We start from the raw sequence: 15,676 nt of genomic DNA on the forward strand, positions 1-15,676 counted from the left end.
AGTGTCCCGAGTAGACCGGTTCAAATGTGACGTCCCTCGTGGGATGTTTTGCTCCATTTGCTACAAGTTAGACATTTAGCAAATTTATTCACACACAGTTTGTGTGAATATCTTCAATAAAGGTCCCGGGAGTCTCCTTTACGAGCGTATTCACGGTCATGCTGAAGAAACACAGACTCGTGGCTGTTCTCTATTGGGCTGCTAATCACGGGACACCATCTAATAATTGACTCGGACACATTTGAGGGGCGGCCCTGGGGCTTATAAGCTTGCTGCTAACAAACACTTACTGTCATGTCTGTGGTTATTTTGTGAATAGTTCAAATGAGCGGAAAAAATCGTGTTTTCATACAACATCCCAAATGACGCACTTATCAACGCATTAATGTCGCATTTAGGGATCTCTGCGGTCGCAGGAGTGCCGTAATAAGCAGAGATTGTTTGACTGAAGCAAATATGGGACTGCGCTGCTGTAAAGTCACTGCCTCTTGCCCTCGATGCAGAGAGAGCTGTGGAGATGACTGCCTGTGCGAATGCCACAAGCACCAGCCCTGCCTGGATCGATGCTGTAACCTGTGCTGTCAGTTCTGTCTGGACAGCTGCTGTGCGATCTGTTCGGACGACTGTAGCTACACTGTGTGCTTCCTGTGCACACGGATGGCACACGCCTGCGCTGCAGTCTTCAACACAGAGCAGTCCACGTCTACACAGAGATGAGAAGGTAGGAGGAGTATTAAACATCAGTATTCTGTGTCTGCAATGTGTGTGGCATAAGGTTTGGGTAGTAAAAGTCAAGAAAGACTGCACGTTGAGGTGCTTCATTTTAAAATGTATGAGCTTCAGTGTCAACATGATTCAGTGAACTTTTAACCATTGGGAAGTTGGAGAGAACGAGTTGAGAAATGAAAAGAAATGAAAAATAAGACATTGACTACAAAAAAAGGCAAAACAAGTTTCGGTAAAAAATCATTTGAACAGTTGGAAAGGTTAGAAAACTAAATAAATAGGACATTAACTATAGCCTACACTTATTGTTAGTTCATTGACAAAACGTTGAATGCTCTCTCATTCATATTGTACTGTATGTTGCTTTGGATAAATCTGACTGCTTAATTAATAATTATAAAAAAGGTAAGAAAAAAGGAAGGGTGAAACCAGTTTAACTAAAACATTATTATCATCACCACCACATTCTCCTTAAAATCCTGTGGGAAACACTGCGGTCTAAATGGGCGTGTCCGATGCCAATTTAACGACATGAAAAATGGTTTGTGCACCGAGCGAAAAGGGTTGTTCATATTTTCCTAATGAGTAATGGGTGTGTTTTGGGTGTAACGTGCAATAAACCAATGAGAGTCTTATCTCTCATCCCCTTTAAAAGCCAGTTGCGCTGGCGCTGTCTCTAATCCCTATGTAGATAACGGACTTTGTAAACTGAAAAACTAAGCGGAGGAAGAAGACCCCCAATTTAAGAATAGTGTTAAAAAATTTGTTGTTTTCATTTTATTGTAATTTTTATTTTTTGAATAAAAACCTTTAAAAAATGTTTTTCTTTTAGTCATAGAAGTACAAATGGCAGGCTTTTAATTGCTGTAAATGTATTGATATCTTACATAATCATTGTAATCTTATAAAATAATTTGCAAATATGCAAGAAATGGTTTGTACTCTTAAAATACAAACAAGAGATAAAGAATTTACAAACGCGCAGAGAACCGAAGCGTTTCAGCACTAGAACAGCGCCATGGGATTTTTACAAAGCATTACTTAAAATGTTTCTCATCTCACCCTATCCACAGGTACAGAGTCATCATATACAATAAATCCTTAAGGTAGCATTTAAAAACATTTACAAATAGATGCATTTGTTTAAAGAAAAGCATTTATTTACTTACCACAAAAAAAAAAACACAAGCATTATTTATGATCGTCTCTGTCCAGTCTGTACGCCATATTGCATTTAACCACAATTGTCGTCTTGATGAAGAAATGTCTGCCGGGATCCGGTAACACTTTAGTTTTGCACTAAAAGTAATGTTCCTTCTATTCTGGCAGGCAAAACACATTTTAAAGTCAAAACCTCAAACTTTTAGCACGCCTGCTATGGGTTCCCATTTATTTTTTGCCTCCAGCTTAGGGTGACCAGAAGTCCCGAAAAATTCGGGTCAGTCCCAGAATCTAAGCTGCTGTCCCAAATCCCGAATCCTGCTCTGAAGCTGGGGCTGGACACACCAAAGCTTTTATGCCTGCGGCCGGCGCATGTTTTCAATTGATTCCAATGGAAACTCAGCGTTTTTCAAATAAGCAAGCAGCTAGCGGGGTTTTTCCGCGCTGAAACCCGGCGCTCGGGGTTCAAAAATATTAAACTTTGAGTGAAACCCTCCGAGTCCGCTCGTCAATGTCAGTTCTCACCGGGCCGTCCAATTACAGTGGAGGAGAGGCGGGACATTACCACAGCAACCAACCGGCTCACAGCTGAAGTATCACAGCTACCAAAGCGCTCGGCTGAAAACAGCTGGCATATGGCGTCCTCAAGGCGTTTTCAGCCGCGTTTAAAGGTTTTGGTGTGTCCAGCCCCTCTTAATCATAAAGACAATAGGACCTTTTTGTCGCCTTTTTGTTTTATAGAGTAGATCGAAAGTTGCAGCAACCGCGAGGACAGTTGAAAGTGCTGGCAGTGACAGTCAGTCGCGTGCAGGAGTCAGGTTGGTGGCGAGGCACTCACTGTGTTAAAAAAATACTTCTATAGGTATTATATAAATGTATGTACTTATATTAATAAAAATATGATTGGTTCAGTAACTTTAGTTTAAAATTCATTATCTTTTATTATTAAGTAAAATAAAGAAAACTATGAGGTATAAATAGTTCTATACATACTATATCAATTTATTTATGCATAGGTACTTATAATAATATGATTGGTTCTGTTTGAAATTCATTATCTTTTATTATTATATAAAGTAAATAAATTAAACTATTATTGGATGCCCCCCCCCGTAACATCAGACCCCCGTCCCGAATTTCAGCCAATCTCATCTGGTCACCCTACTCCAGCTAGAGCGGTGACATAGGCGATTTAGGGGTCTATTAGCAGCGGGACAAAAGGAACAAGTGTTACTTTCTTCCCGACAGGAACCCCTGACATGTATTTACTTTTATTTGGAAAAACTAAAATAGTTTGATCAATACTGTAACACATGAAACCAGAAACACTGCGTTATAAGAAAAAAAATGATCGCTTTTCGAATTTACTTACCATGGTCGAAAACAGCTTTCTGTACCTACACGCACGAAATGAAAATGAGATTATGCAATATTTGTCGGCTCTGTCAAGGGTTGCGTATGCGGTCATTGGAATGCAAATGTAGTCGGGGCTCTGAGAAAATCGCTTTGTTACTTTCGTCCTGCTGTACAATACTTTCACCCCGATGAAAACTAAAGTACTAAACTAATTGAAAAACAAGTTTAAGTTATAGATTATTTTATTTCTGTTTTTTTTTTCAACACACTGTTTTCAAAAATTACATTTATTTTCTTCTAATTATTATTATTAGTAGTATTCTCCTAATTGTTTTCTCATTTCCATGTAAAGCACTTTGAATTACCCCTGTCTATGAAATGTGCTAAATAAACTTGCCTTATTTTATACATTGGGATGCTGAAAAGGAGTTGAAAACTAAAATGAGTTAAAAAAAATTCAGGAGTTCAAACATCAAACAAATGAAAGTGTGAAGTAAGTTTATGTAAAGGATACGGTGACAAAGCTTTAAATTTTAAATAACACGCACACACAATCTGTACACAATAAGACTAGGAACATGCATTCATAAGGAAGTCTATTTTTGGTGTAACTAAAATAGGTGTAACCAAGTATTAAAATGGATCTGATCCTTTTGTAAAATATCAGTTTATATCAGAAATATTAGACGAGGTATATCGCAAACCAACATCTTAAAACGTATTACATATACACAGACTTCAAAAGATAAACGACATTGTCTGATTTCTTGGTCCATAGGTTTTCATTTAAAAGGAAGACAGCTGGATTGTGTCACACGGAGTTTACATCTGAAGACTTTAATGGGATCTAAAGGGCAAGCTGGGGACCTGTTTAAGTTGGCGAAAGCATTTTCTGTATACCAAGAGATTGGGAAAACATCACAATTGTTTTACAGATGTACTACCACGGTTAATACAGGCCATGATGCATTGTGTATATGGATTGTGCTTTCAATTCTATCACACAATGAATGTATTGTAATAGAAAATACAAGTGATTCTATATAGACGCTTTTATTTGACACACGCGAAAATACCAAATATGTTAGTTTCCTAAAGACGGGGGGAGATGACAATAATAGATCACTGCGTTGTGAAAGGAGATTTGGCAGCCGATCTGTAGTTAACATTGTATACGTTTAACATTAGCTCAATGTAGTTTCTGATTTGAACTAAGGTCATCTACATGTACTTGTTATTTATTTTGCTTGTTATCAGAAGTAAACTACTCTAAAACCACTCTGTTGTTATTGATTCTTTGTGGAAGTTTATCGGAAGCTACTTTTGTTTTATGTAAGCTGTTTGTTTATGTTGTTACTGCTGAAACATCTATAAACTGAAATTGGTCTAGACCAGTGGTCACCAACCCTGTTCCTGCAGAGTTCACATCCATCACTAATCATACACACCTGAACCTGCTAATCAAGCTGTTTACGGGCTATACCCAAAAATGAGAGGCAGGTGTGCTGAAGCAGGGTTGGATCTAAAGGCTAAATCAAATGACTTTACATTTTCTCAGAGGACAAGCAGGAAAAACTTGCCTCACACACCCTGTGAAACGTGCTGTCAGAGGTAGAGTATTTATATTTCAGAGTCCGCCCAGGCGTGTGTCATATCAGCCCTGACAATCTCATGACAAGGATATACGTTTGGAAGTTGAACTAACTATGGTTTTTACAAGATGAAAAGAAGCTCCCAGCTTCAAAAGGTAAACAGGAGTGTGTGAGAAGGAAAGATTGTGTGTAGTTTGTGTCAGAGTAGTGATTGAGGATTTTAATTTCTTCTCATTCAATTTCGTAAAGCGAGAACAGTGAAGGACTGAAGAAAAGACGATTGAAGAACAAAACAGGAGTCTTGCACTCGGAGGGCACTTGGAAAAGGTAAGGTGAATTGAAATGGCACTTCTCTTTTTAATTTCAGTGATTTGAAACGTATCATGGCCTGCAGCCCTGTCCTTGGGTAAATGATTTGATTGGAACAGATTTTTTTTGTTGTGAAAAGTTAGCTTTAATAAAAGTGTCATCCAGATCGTGCTTGTTTGAAAGCTCTGAGCTATAATATGTGCGCTTTGTCGAACATAAAGATAAGACGAAAGATACGAGAAGCATCTTGGTATATGTTTTGGCTTGTAAATGTTTTATGTAGGCCTACTTTTACATATTTGTGACCCTGGACCACAAAAACCAGTCATGAGCAATAGCAACAACACATTTTTTTATGCCAAAAATCATTAGGATAATATGTAAAGATCATGTTCAATGGAGATATTTTGTAAATTTCTTACTGAAAATATATCAAAATGTATTTATCATTAGTAGTATGTGTTACTAAGGATTTCATTTGGACAAATTAAAAGGCAATTTTCTCTCTTTTTTGCATCCTCAGATTTTTAAATAATTGTATCTCATTCAAACATTGTCCTATGCTAACAAACCATACAATGGAAAGCTTATTTAGTCAGCTTTTCGATTTATATAAATCACAATTTCGACGACTGACCGTCAATTTTTTAAAGTGATTTTTTTTAAAAAGTGATGTATCTCAATTAAAAATGTTGTGGTTGCATCTTAAATTTCTAGTTGGGTTAATGGACAGTCTGTCTTTTTTCAAATAAATAACATGCGTTAAATATTAAATATGAACATTTACATGTATATACATTATAAAACAGAAAGGCATATCATGTATTCTTTTTATAATAATAATAATAATAATAATAATAATAATAATAATAATAATAATAATAATAATAATAATAATAATAATAATAATAATAATAATAATAATAATAATAATAATAATAATAATAATAATAATAATAATAATAATAATAATTTACATTTAAAACTGCTTTGAGGCAACTCAACGTTGCCAAAAAGCGCTATATAAATAAATAAATATATTATTAAAATCAATTTTGTGTATTTTTGGGGGGAATCTGAACCTGCATGACCCTCATGTTACAGTCATGCTCTACACTCCTAAAAATAAAGGTTTCTGGTCCAACTGTATGGTTCCCTAAAGGGCAATCCTGATTTTACCAAGTGGTTGATGTCCTCAGAGCAACATTGTTGAAACATTTCAATCAACCAATCAGATTTCAGAAAGAAGTTTTCAGTTTAAAGGTCATTACCACCGTTTTTCATGTTCTTACCTCAACTTAGACAAATGAATACATATCTTTTTTCAATGCGCGCACTTCATTTTGTACAGCGTGTTGTAAATGTGTTAGCATTTAGCCTAGCCCCATTCATTCCTTAGGATCCAAACAGGATGAATTTTGAAGCCACCAAACACTTCCATGTTTTCCCTATTTAAAGACTGTTACATGAGTAGTTACACGAGTAAGTGTGGATAAAAATGAGAACTATAATGTATGGCAGAAGAGCACTTAGTTTGCAGCACTTCAAGTGATGATGTCAAGAGCGATGATGTTACTGTGTGTGAGGTCGAAGTGCTCTTCCGCCATACAATATAGTTCTCATTTTTGATCCACTTAAAAAAAATCAACACGTTTTATTTTGTGCCACCATACTTACTTGTGTAGCTACTCATGTAACAGTTTTTAAATGGGGAAAGCGTGGAAGTGTTTGGTGGCTACTAAATGTTTTGATCCTGAGGAATGAATGGGGCTAGGCTAACAGATTCACGAGGCGCTGTACAAAAATGAAGTGCACGCATAGACAAATTAATACATGCCTAACTTTTTTCAAATTTGAGGTAAGAACATGGTAAAATATTGTAAAACGGTGGTGTTTTAGGGTTCGGTTATGGTTGGGGGTTTGGGATAGGTTTAGGTCTTATTTTTCAAATGTTGTCCTTGGGTCAACAGAATATGTTGCCTTGAGGACATCTCTCGCTTGGCAAAATCAGGTTGAGCTTTCATAAAGAACCTTAAACTACCACAGAAGCTTCATTGCAAAAAAGGTTCAGTCCACTTTAACCTGATAAGGAACACTGTGCCGTACACGGTACACCCCATTCCTTGCACGTGAGGCTGCATTACGTCATTGTAACTTTGAAGCATTAAATCTTCAAAATATACGGTCATGCGGCACATCGTTTGAAAGCTTAGACTTTCGGGATTCCATTAAGCGCACACACAAAGCATAATATGATTTATAGCGGTCCTAAAACTGTAATCTAGTTGTTAGTTACCTGAACCAGGCGGCGCCGATTTAGGATATTTACTTGCCTTCAAAATCTTCCCTTTATCCGCTTCGGTGAAATTTTCCAAAACAAATTGTTTATAAATCCCCAAAAGTCCAAGGAAATGGAATATCCAAGCCTTTTAATCCAAAACGATTTGTTCATCTCACAATCTTGACATTTACGATATAAATAGTGTATACAATTAGTTCACTAACGGACATTCGTTCCAATCTCACTTTTCATTTATGATTTATAATGAATATATTCGAATGTCACGTTTATTGTGCAACGTCTGAGGAACAAATACGCCCCCTTGTGGAATTTCAGCCGTTCCATAAGAGGCTACGGCCGAAATACACTGCAGGATTTTTGCACTCTTATAAGATCATTACCTTATCACACTGTGCGACATGGATCATTTAAACTCTGGTACGACAGGTGCGTAAACTGTACGATGATGACACGGAAGCTTCGACGGCTGCGACATAAGTTAGCGCAACGTAAACAGCATGCGCTCGTGGTAAACAAATACCAGTACGCAGATCGTAGCACACTGGCCCTCATTTATCATTCTTGCGTAGAAACGGCCGTATATGTTGGCGTAAGATTATGCTTGCACTCCTCTCACTGCCTGATTTATGAAGCTGTGCGTACCTTTTGAAATTCAGGTGTAAGCAATACCTGCCCTTCATAAATGCCGGAGATGAAAACGATCTTCATTAGAATAACACGCCCATATAAATTCAAGTCTCTGCCTCCCCACGCCCTCATTTTACGCCATTGACACACAAAAGATGGCAAAGAAGAGAAACCGGGGAAGTGGAAAGAAACAAAATTGTTTTATTTGGGAGTTTAAAGAGTGGGATTAAAGACACATTAATAATTGCATGACAATTTGTAATATTTTTATTATTATTTTTATTATTAATGAAGCTTATTGATATTTAGAAGAATAATTATTTATCATTATCATTATTTACTGTTGCCATCTATTATTTACTGTAGACATCTAAATTCTAAGTCTGCTTAATGGTTCGGTTAAGTTTTTTTTTAATAATATTTTAAAATGATGTAGTTACTGTTGTTCTGTATTTACATACAGTTGTTTGTTAGCTATATCTTAGATCCAGTTTGATACGGAGCTCCGGATATAATTCAAATTAACAATTTGCCGTCTTTAAACCTCTCTCACTGTACGATATGGGACCACCGATGAAGAGCCACGATCACACAAATCGCGACGATTGTTTCTCGATGGCAATCTTTCTTCTGGGACAGCCAATAATTGTGCAGTGTATCCCGGGCTTTAGATATCTACTAACTACAGTACAAAGTAACTTTACAACTATATGTGACATGTGCTGTCTAAATGAGTTGAAATGCTAATGGGCTAATTTTAAGATACAGGTTTGAAGTACATTAAGCCCTCGATCCCAATACTCAAAATTTGTAATTAAACATCTAAAATGATCTTTATACGTTTTCTGAGAGGTATAGCCGACCTTAAGTCTTTCCTATAACACAAAGGATGCTTGTCCATTGGAAGCAAACCACTTAAACATCAGATGTTTTGGTTTCGGTTTTAAAATGCTTGGGAATGAGAAAATAAAGTGAAAAAGTTACTGTATTAAGAGCCCAAGACACAAAAACTATCTTCCTCGCATTGACTAACACATCAAAAGGGTGCGCACAAAGCAGACGTTGTGCAATTCCCAATATACACAGATTTACAGTATAAAAATATGTTTCGACAAGAATTCATGCAGACAAAATCTGTTATACCTTCAGATATTTTTTCAAACCAAATATTTTCTAAAGTGTAACATTTATATTAGATCTTAAAGCTGTCTAAATTGACTCTTTCCAGTTCTTTCATTTTATATACATCTAATTATGCAGCATTTTTTATTCAGAGAATGTGAATTTAACAAATTTTTGATTTTTTTTTTATTGCAACTCAATTTGCCAGGATGGGTCACGCTGTCAGGATCTATCAGGAGTTTTGGTAGTGTCCGTAGATTCAACGTCTGCTCTTGCTTAATACAAACAAATTCATCTTGCAACTACGTCACTTGTTATACCAGTTTCTATGATCACCAAATGAATGCCAAATGTAAAAATAGGTGAGCCCCGCCATAAATTGTCATTGAAGGATCAAAACAACATTCCAACATGGGCGTTCTCCAGGGACCAATGCGAGTCGTCAACATTCAGATAAAGCCATAGAGCATCGATCCATTTCCATATCAGTTAATGACTATGAAAGGATGGTCTCAGATACTGGAGCGTAATTATCATCGATTGATTCTCCGCACCCATGAATCTGAGCATAACTGTCTCTCATTCTTCCTTCAGGTCTGATCTGGTAGACTGAGCCATGGAGGATTACAGAAAAGAGCCACCGCCGGACTATTCTGAGGTCGTTACGCAGCAACACACCAGCAATACCAACCAGAGCTCTCCTGATAAGTCGCAGGGAGGAGGCTGCAAGAGATGCTGCATGAGTACCAAGAGATGTCTGATGAGTCCTGAGTGCGGCCGGTGTCTTAATATCGCCAGCGTTGTTGCCATGTGCGGCATGTGTATCCGAATGTTTGTGTGTAAGTATCAAGGATGGAGTACTTATGTTCTTTCCCCCTCCCCTGTCCAAAGTAAAAGTCAAAGCCTAGCACATTGTCAAAACGTGTCGGTATATAAAAATTACTTAATTGAGTTTGTTTTTGGAAACACAAACTTTTTACTGTATGTTCTCAAGCAGTTTTTGTTTGCAAAGGTTGCACAATAAACCTCTGCAGTACTGTAAGGTAACCTCTGCATTGCGTTAAGGGTGGGCAGAGCGAAGCCTATAAAAATAACGATGTGTGTTTGATATTTTATTAAACGTCCGTATGAGACAACCAAGTTGTGTCACACTGAGCACACTTATACACTATTCTGTTTGATTATTTGTGTACGCAGTGTAAGTACACTGGTGAGCCTGCATTAAAAATGCTAAGAGACATAGTGCACACTTCATCTGTGAATGGCAACCATTACAAAGAGTGCTCTGCATTAGTGATCACTGCTGAATATATTAAGAGCTCAGATGCAAAAGCCGCTAAACGCCACCTCCATTCAAAATTGGATAATGGGTGTTTCTCAAATGTGAGGATGTGTCCTAGAAAGGATGCATATCTCTGCTGCCACATCTTCACGCATCGTCGACGGACATCTCAATTCAAAGGCTTCGTGTCCTTCATTCGGCCACTTTTGAAGTATGCATGAACTGTATCCGCCGTGCCCTCAAATCCCCACAATACCTTGCACGCATTCCAAAAATATCACGAGAATCAAATTGGCACTTTCGTCACCTAATTTTATTTTTTAAATATGAGCCAAACATTAGTAGGAAACGAGTGGGCACAGAGCTCACCTATTTTCAATATGAAATAAAAACAAGGAAAACACAATGTTTTTGTTTTACTTGTAATTTAATCACAATGTTAAACTGCAAATTCTGTATAGAACCGGGCGACCACAAAGGGATGATATATGATTCTCATTCACAGTATTGAATTAATGGAAAGTTGTAATAACTTTTTGTGGTGATGTGTTGCATTATCTTCATCTTCTCACTTTAAAGTTTTTTTTATGACAAGACCACGGGGGTGGGAACCGTTATGACTAGACAGTCTCGTTTTAGCGTTTAAGTCATGGAGGACTTCCTAGGGCGCATCCTCGGATTTGAGAAACACTCATTGATATTAACCAAATGCTCTCGGCACATATATGTTCATTAAATACATTTGGTTCATATCCCGGCCACAGGCCATTCAGAATTACAGCTTTGTTGGCAAATCCATTAAATGCCACAGCAAATTTTCAACAAAGTCCTCTAGTTGTGCGGAAGATGAATGTGAAGCATCACATGCAAACTTGCGAGTACTAAATCCTGAATGCAACACGAAAGTACCTGCCACATACATACGAGCGCCCCTAATGTGTAGTTCAGTTTTTAATTAGCTTTTGAATTCTGATTTCATCATTTGCAATGTTTCGAGTTGTATCTTCAGTGATTTTTTTTTTTTAGGTTTTTAAAAAGCTTGAATGCACATAGAGGGTTTTGCTGTTAAACGTAGACAAAAAAAACTGAGATGACTGAAGTAACATTTATAAAAAGGCGTAATTTTAATTACTGAATAATAATCTTTTAATTCCCATTAAAGTGAAGTTACTGAATAGGGTAGTCCTTTTTTTTTAAATGTTCAACTCTCACTCCCTAAATGTGTTAGGATATCAATAGAAACACACTGTGCAAAATGTTGAATTGTTCCTACAATATCTAGAGGTTGCTCAAAGCCTTTGCATATTTCCGAAAAAAAACTGTAGCCTACTATTTAAAAATGCACAACACACACAAAACTTGCTGCTTGGAGGGTAACTTTGTTCCAGTTATTTCAGTCTGTACTGATCCGAGTAACCATATAGCAGACTTGCTTGGTGTTGCTTCAGCCATTGTCTCTGTGAGTGTATATTGTCTATTGTGCTTCATTCACATTGAAGCTTTCTTGCTTTGAAAGACATATCACAACTAAAACAACAGTTTTAATTGCATGGAGCATGCTCAAATAAGTCCATTGCTGCCATACATGTAAGTATATATTATTAAACAATTATACATGCTAGCACAAAGTAGCACAGAATACGCGAATGTGTTAACTTTAAAGGTCTTGAGCAACCACTAAATATTAATAAATATTGACTTTTTTCCCTTTTTATTTATTCAAACATATTGTTGGGGTGAGAGCATGAACTTTTAAAAGTTGAAAAATAAGGACCACCCTATTACTGAACCTAAAAGTAAATAAAACATTTTATCAGTTTTTCTTATAAGAACACAGCTCAGTTGCGCACTTGGAGGGTTTTGCATTTAAACACTTTATTTCCTCAGTGAATAACAAAGAAACTTTTATTTTACTACACTCTAAACATTGCTGGGTTTTTTCAACCCAGCGTTGGGTCAATAAGGAATGAAACCAACCCGGTGGGTGGGTTGTAATTTAACCTATGCTGGGTTGATTCAAACCAAAATGCAAACCAAAATCCATTGTTGGGTCAATATTAAGATATTTTGAGGAATGTTTGTAACCAAACCATCCGTGAGCCCCATTCACTTTCACAGTATTCTTTATTCATTCCTACTATAGAAGTGAATGGGGCTCATGATCGGTTTGGTTGCAAACATATATTTATTCAATTCAATTTTATTTATAGACCATTTCAAATGATGTAAACAACACTGGTCCAGAAACACTTCCTGTTACAGTTTGTGACCTTTTTTTAATTTCACATATATCATTATCTTTAAAAGAGTTCAGTTCTATATGTTCTGTTGGTTTATTTTATGCCAACGTTTATCTAGTGTTAAAAACTGAAACAGGAAGTGCTTCTGGACCAGTATTTACATCTTTTGAAATGGTCTATATAGCGCTTTTCATAATTGTTAATTGTTTCAAAGCAGCTTTACATTTATAGATGTAGGAAAAGCATAGACAAGCAAGCGTAGTATTAATGTAATGCATAGAGTAAAGTATTAAGTTAAGCCAATGGTGGCGGACTCTCCAGGGGATGAAAAAACCCCTAGGAGAAAAACCCTCCTGGCTAGTCCAGGGGGAAAACTCCTAGGAGTAGAAAAACCCCTGAGAGAGATGCATATATATAAATATTATCGGGGTATGTGAACGGTAAGCGGATTAAACTGGTCCCGCCGGTGGTCGTTGGTCAGGCATCGGCTGGGCATCACGTTTGAAGGACGGTCAGTAGATCAGTGGTGTGATGACCTTCACAGCAGCAGAAACTGGGTCTGTTTTTCTCGTCCTCGGGTCGAGCCAGGGAGAGAGATACAGAATCCTATTAGCGTAGGGGCCGTTCACATGTAATGCAAGTGTCATACAGTATTGTGGTTTAAATCAGCTCGGTTCCAGACAGGCTAACTATTGCGGCATAAGTATATTACTCAGTATATTACATTTTATGTGAATGCTTTGTTAAAGAAGAATGTCTTAAGTTTAGATTTAAATTGATCGACTGTCTGATACTCAAACATTATTTGGTAAATCATTCCAGAGCTTGGGGGCTAAGTCATGTTCATCAGAACAAAGACATTTCTACAGATCTGTAACAACATGAGAGTAAATAAATGAAGAGCGAATTAAATTTTTTTCGTGAGCTGTCCCTTCAACCCAACACCTGGGCTCAACACCTTTTAACCCAACGCTGTTATAAATATCCCAGGATTATTCAGAACTTTTGTACTTTTGCCTGAACAGTGTAGACAACATCACTTAAAAAAAATGCAATGTAGTCACTTTAAGGATAAAGACAATGTATGCCTCAGATCGTAAAAAAAATGTTCCTAAAAGATAAGTCCTTCTTGGGCATTATATTGAAAGATGATATTTAAGAAATCAACCCTGAGCTAACAGTAATGTGACTGTGTTGGGTTAGGCGGGACAGAGCGAGAACAAATAAATTGTAAGCAGGGACAGTGTGTTCCCTACTCTGGATAACATCTATAGGAGTGGAATAAAACTCGAGGTACATGGGAATGAAACATCAGATTTTAAACAGTCATCTTGTGCCCCACTTAGATTTGTTTCTTTATTGAGCCCACTCAAAGTCATGTTTTTTTTATTACTATTTATGATAGTTTTTATATAGTAGTTATTTCAAATGGGATTTGCTGCAATGTTTGCCTAATTTGTTGTTTTTCTTTCTTTCACAGAGCTCCTGCAGATCTCTAATACAGTCGTGTCCTACTCAAATTAAGAGAAACAAAGACATTTGCTCTTTTCCAAAACCTGTAACATTTATAAACCTTACATACAAGTCAATTTCATACAGCATTACACATCAATGTATCCATGTGTTTGTTCACAGATAAGGTAATCCAAAAATCTATCAGATTAATTCAAAATGGCAGATGACATAGAAATCTGTAGACCGCAAACAAAGATGCAGTGAAGCAGCTACTGCTGTAGGTTTTTGGACTGAACTAGTATAATGTCCTTAGTTAGTGCAATAAAAATTAATTTCCCTTATTCTCATAATTAAGCTTCATGATGACAACAGTGTTTTATATGAAAATTACAATGAATTAAGTTATTTTAAATCTACTTTAAATCAAAATTAGGTTCAGAAATGGTCCCAAGTTGTCACTAGGGCAGTACCCTTTAAAGAAGTCATAATGTATACCATTTAGGTACACGTATGTATATATTTGGTACCAATATGAACTTTTTGTGTGTGCAAATGTGTACTTTTTGAAAGGGTAGCACCCCAGTGACAGGACAATTTTTATCTGACATTGCAGATGGAGTCACTTTTAAATGCTTCCAACTTCAACCATTGTACACTAGTGGGATCTACCTTTGCAATTCATATCCACATTGTATCATACCTTTGTTCTTAATTTCCTTCTTGTTGCAAATTGCAAAATGTTTGTTATGTAGATGTAAAATTAATAAAGATCTGATGTAAGTGAATATGTAATAAGAAGCCTTTTTTTTCAGATTTCTTAAAGCTTGCCTCTCTCATTCACATGTGATACATCGCTCAGAGAAAAATGTGTTTTAATTATTTTTAATCATTAAGAGAGAATAATTTATGCTGAGCATTTGGGATTAAGATGACATGGTTGCTGCGGTGAAATTTTATCTCCTAATTATATTGTGAATATTTGGTGTGTCATGAATCAAAGGTCAAGCATTTCTCTAGGGCTCATAATTATTCTGCTTTTCACTGGCTGTTCTCTACTGACCCATTTTTTTTTAATACACGGGCACCGAGTGTAACACAAGATGTAATCAGAACGAAGACTTCAAGCGCACAGTTTTATTGCATGTTCAAAACTGCAAACACAATATTAAAATCAGAATCCAGCTGAGTAATAAAAGTAATCCAATATCATAATCAAAAATACGCAAGCTGCTGCTGAGTGAACAAAGAAACAAATCACAGCTACAAACCCTTCAGAATGAAACGCGTTGAGGAAACTTGATGTAACCGAGATCACAAGGAACAGATGGCATTACATACGCTGAACAAAGCACAGATGTAGGGAAACAATGGCTGTGTGCACAGTACCGGCTTACTGAATACCATTTTTAAAAATGGTATGAAACAATGCATTAATTTTGTTCTACAAAGAGCAGCAGGCTATGTTATAATGCATACTGCAAATGAAGGTTAATTTTGAAATAGT

At 36.7% G+C, this 15,676-nt stretch overlaps 1 long non-coding RNA gene across 1 annotated transcript; it reads left to right on the forward strand.

Annotated features, from left to right (window-relative positions):
* Positions 1–706: 706 nt before the first annotated feature.
* LOC129430294 (uncharacterized) lies at positions 707–14,957 on the forward strand. The gene is made up of 5 exons (XR_008639489.2): positions 707–721; positions 4,022–4,990; positions 5,085–5,162; positions 9,790–10,034; positions 14,198–14,957. It is a non-coding gene; the product is annotated as an uncharacterized lncRNA (long non-coding RNA).
* Positions 14,958–15,676: the final 719 nt, after the last annotated feature.

The sequence above is a fragment of the Misgurnus anguillicaudatus genome, chromosome 19 (assembly GCF_027580225.2).
Source record: "Misgurnus anguillicaudatus chromosome 19, ASM2758022v2, whole genome shotgun sequence".
NCBI lineage: Eukaryota > Metazoa > Chordata > Actinopteri > Cypriniformes > Cobitidae > Misgurnus > Misgurnus anguillicaudatus.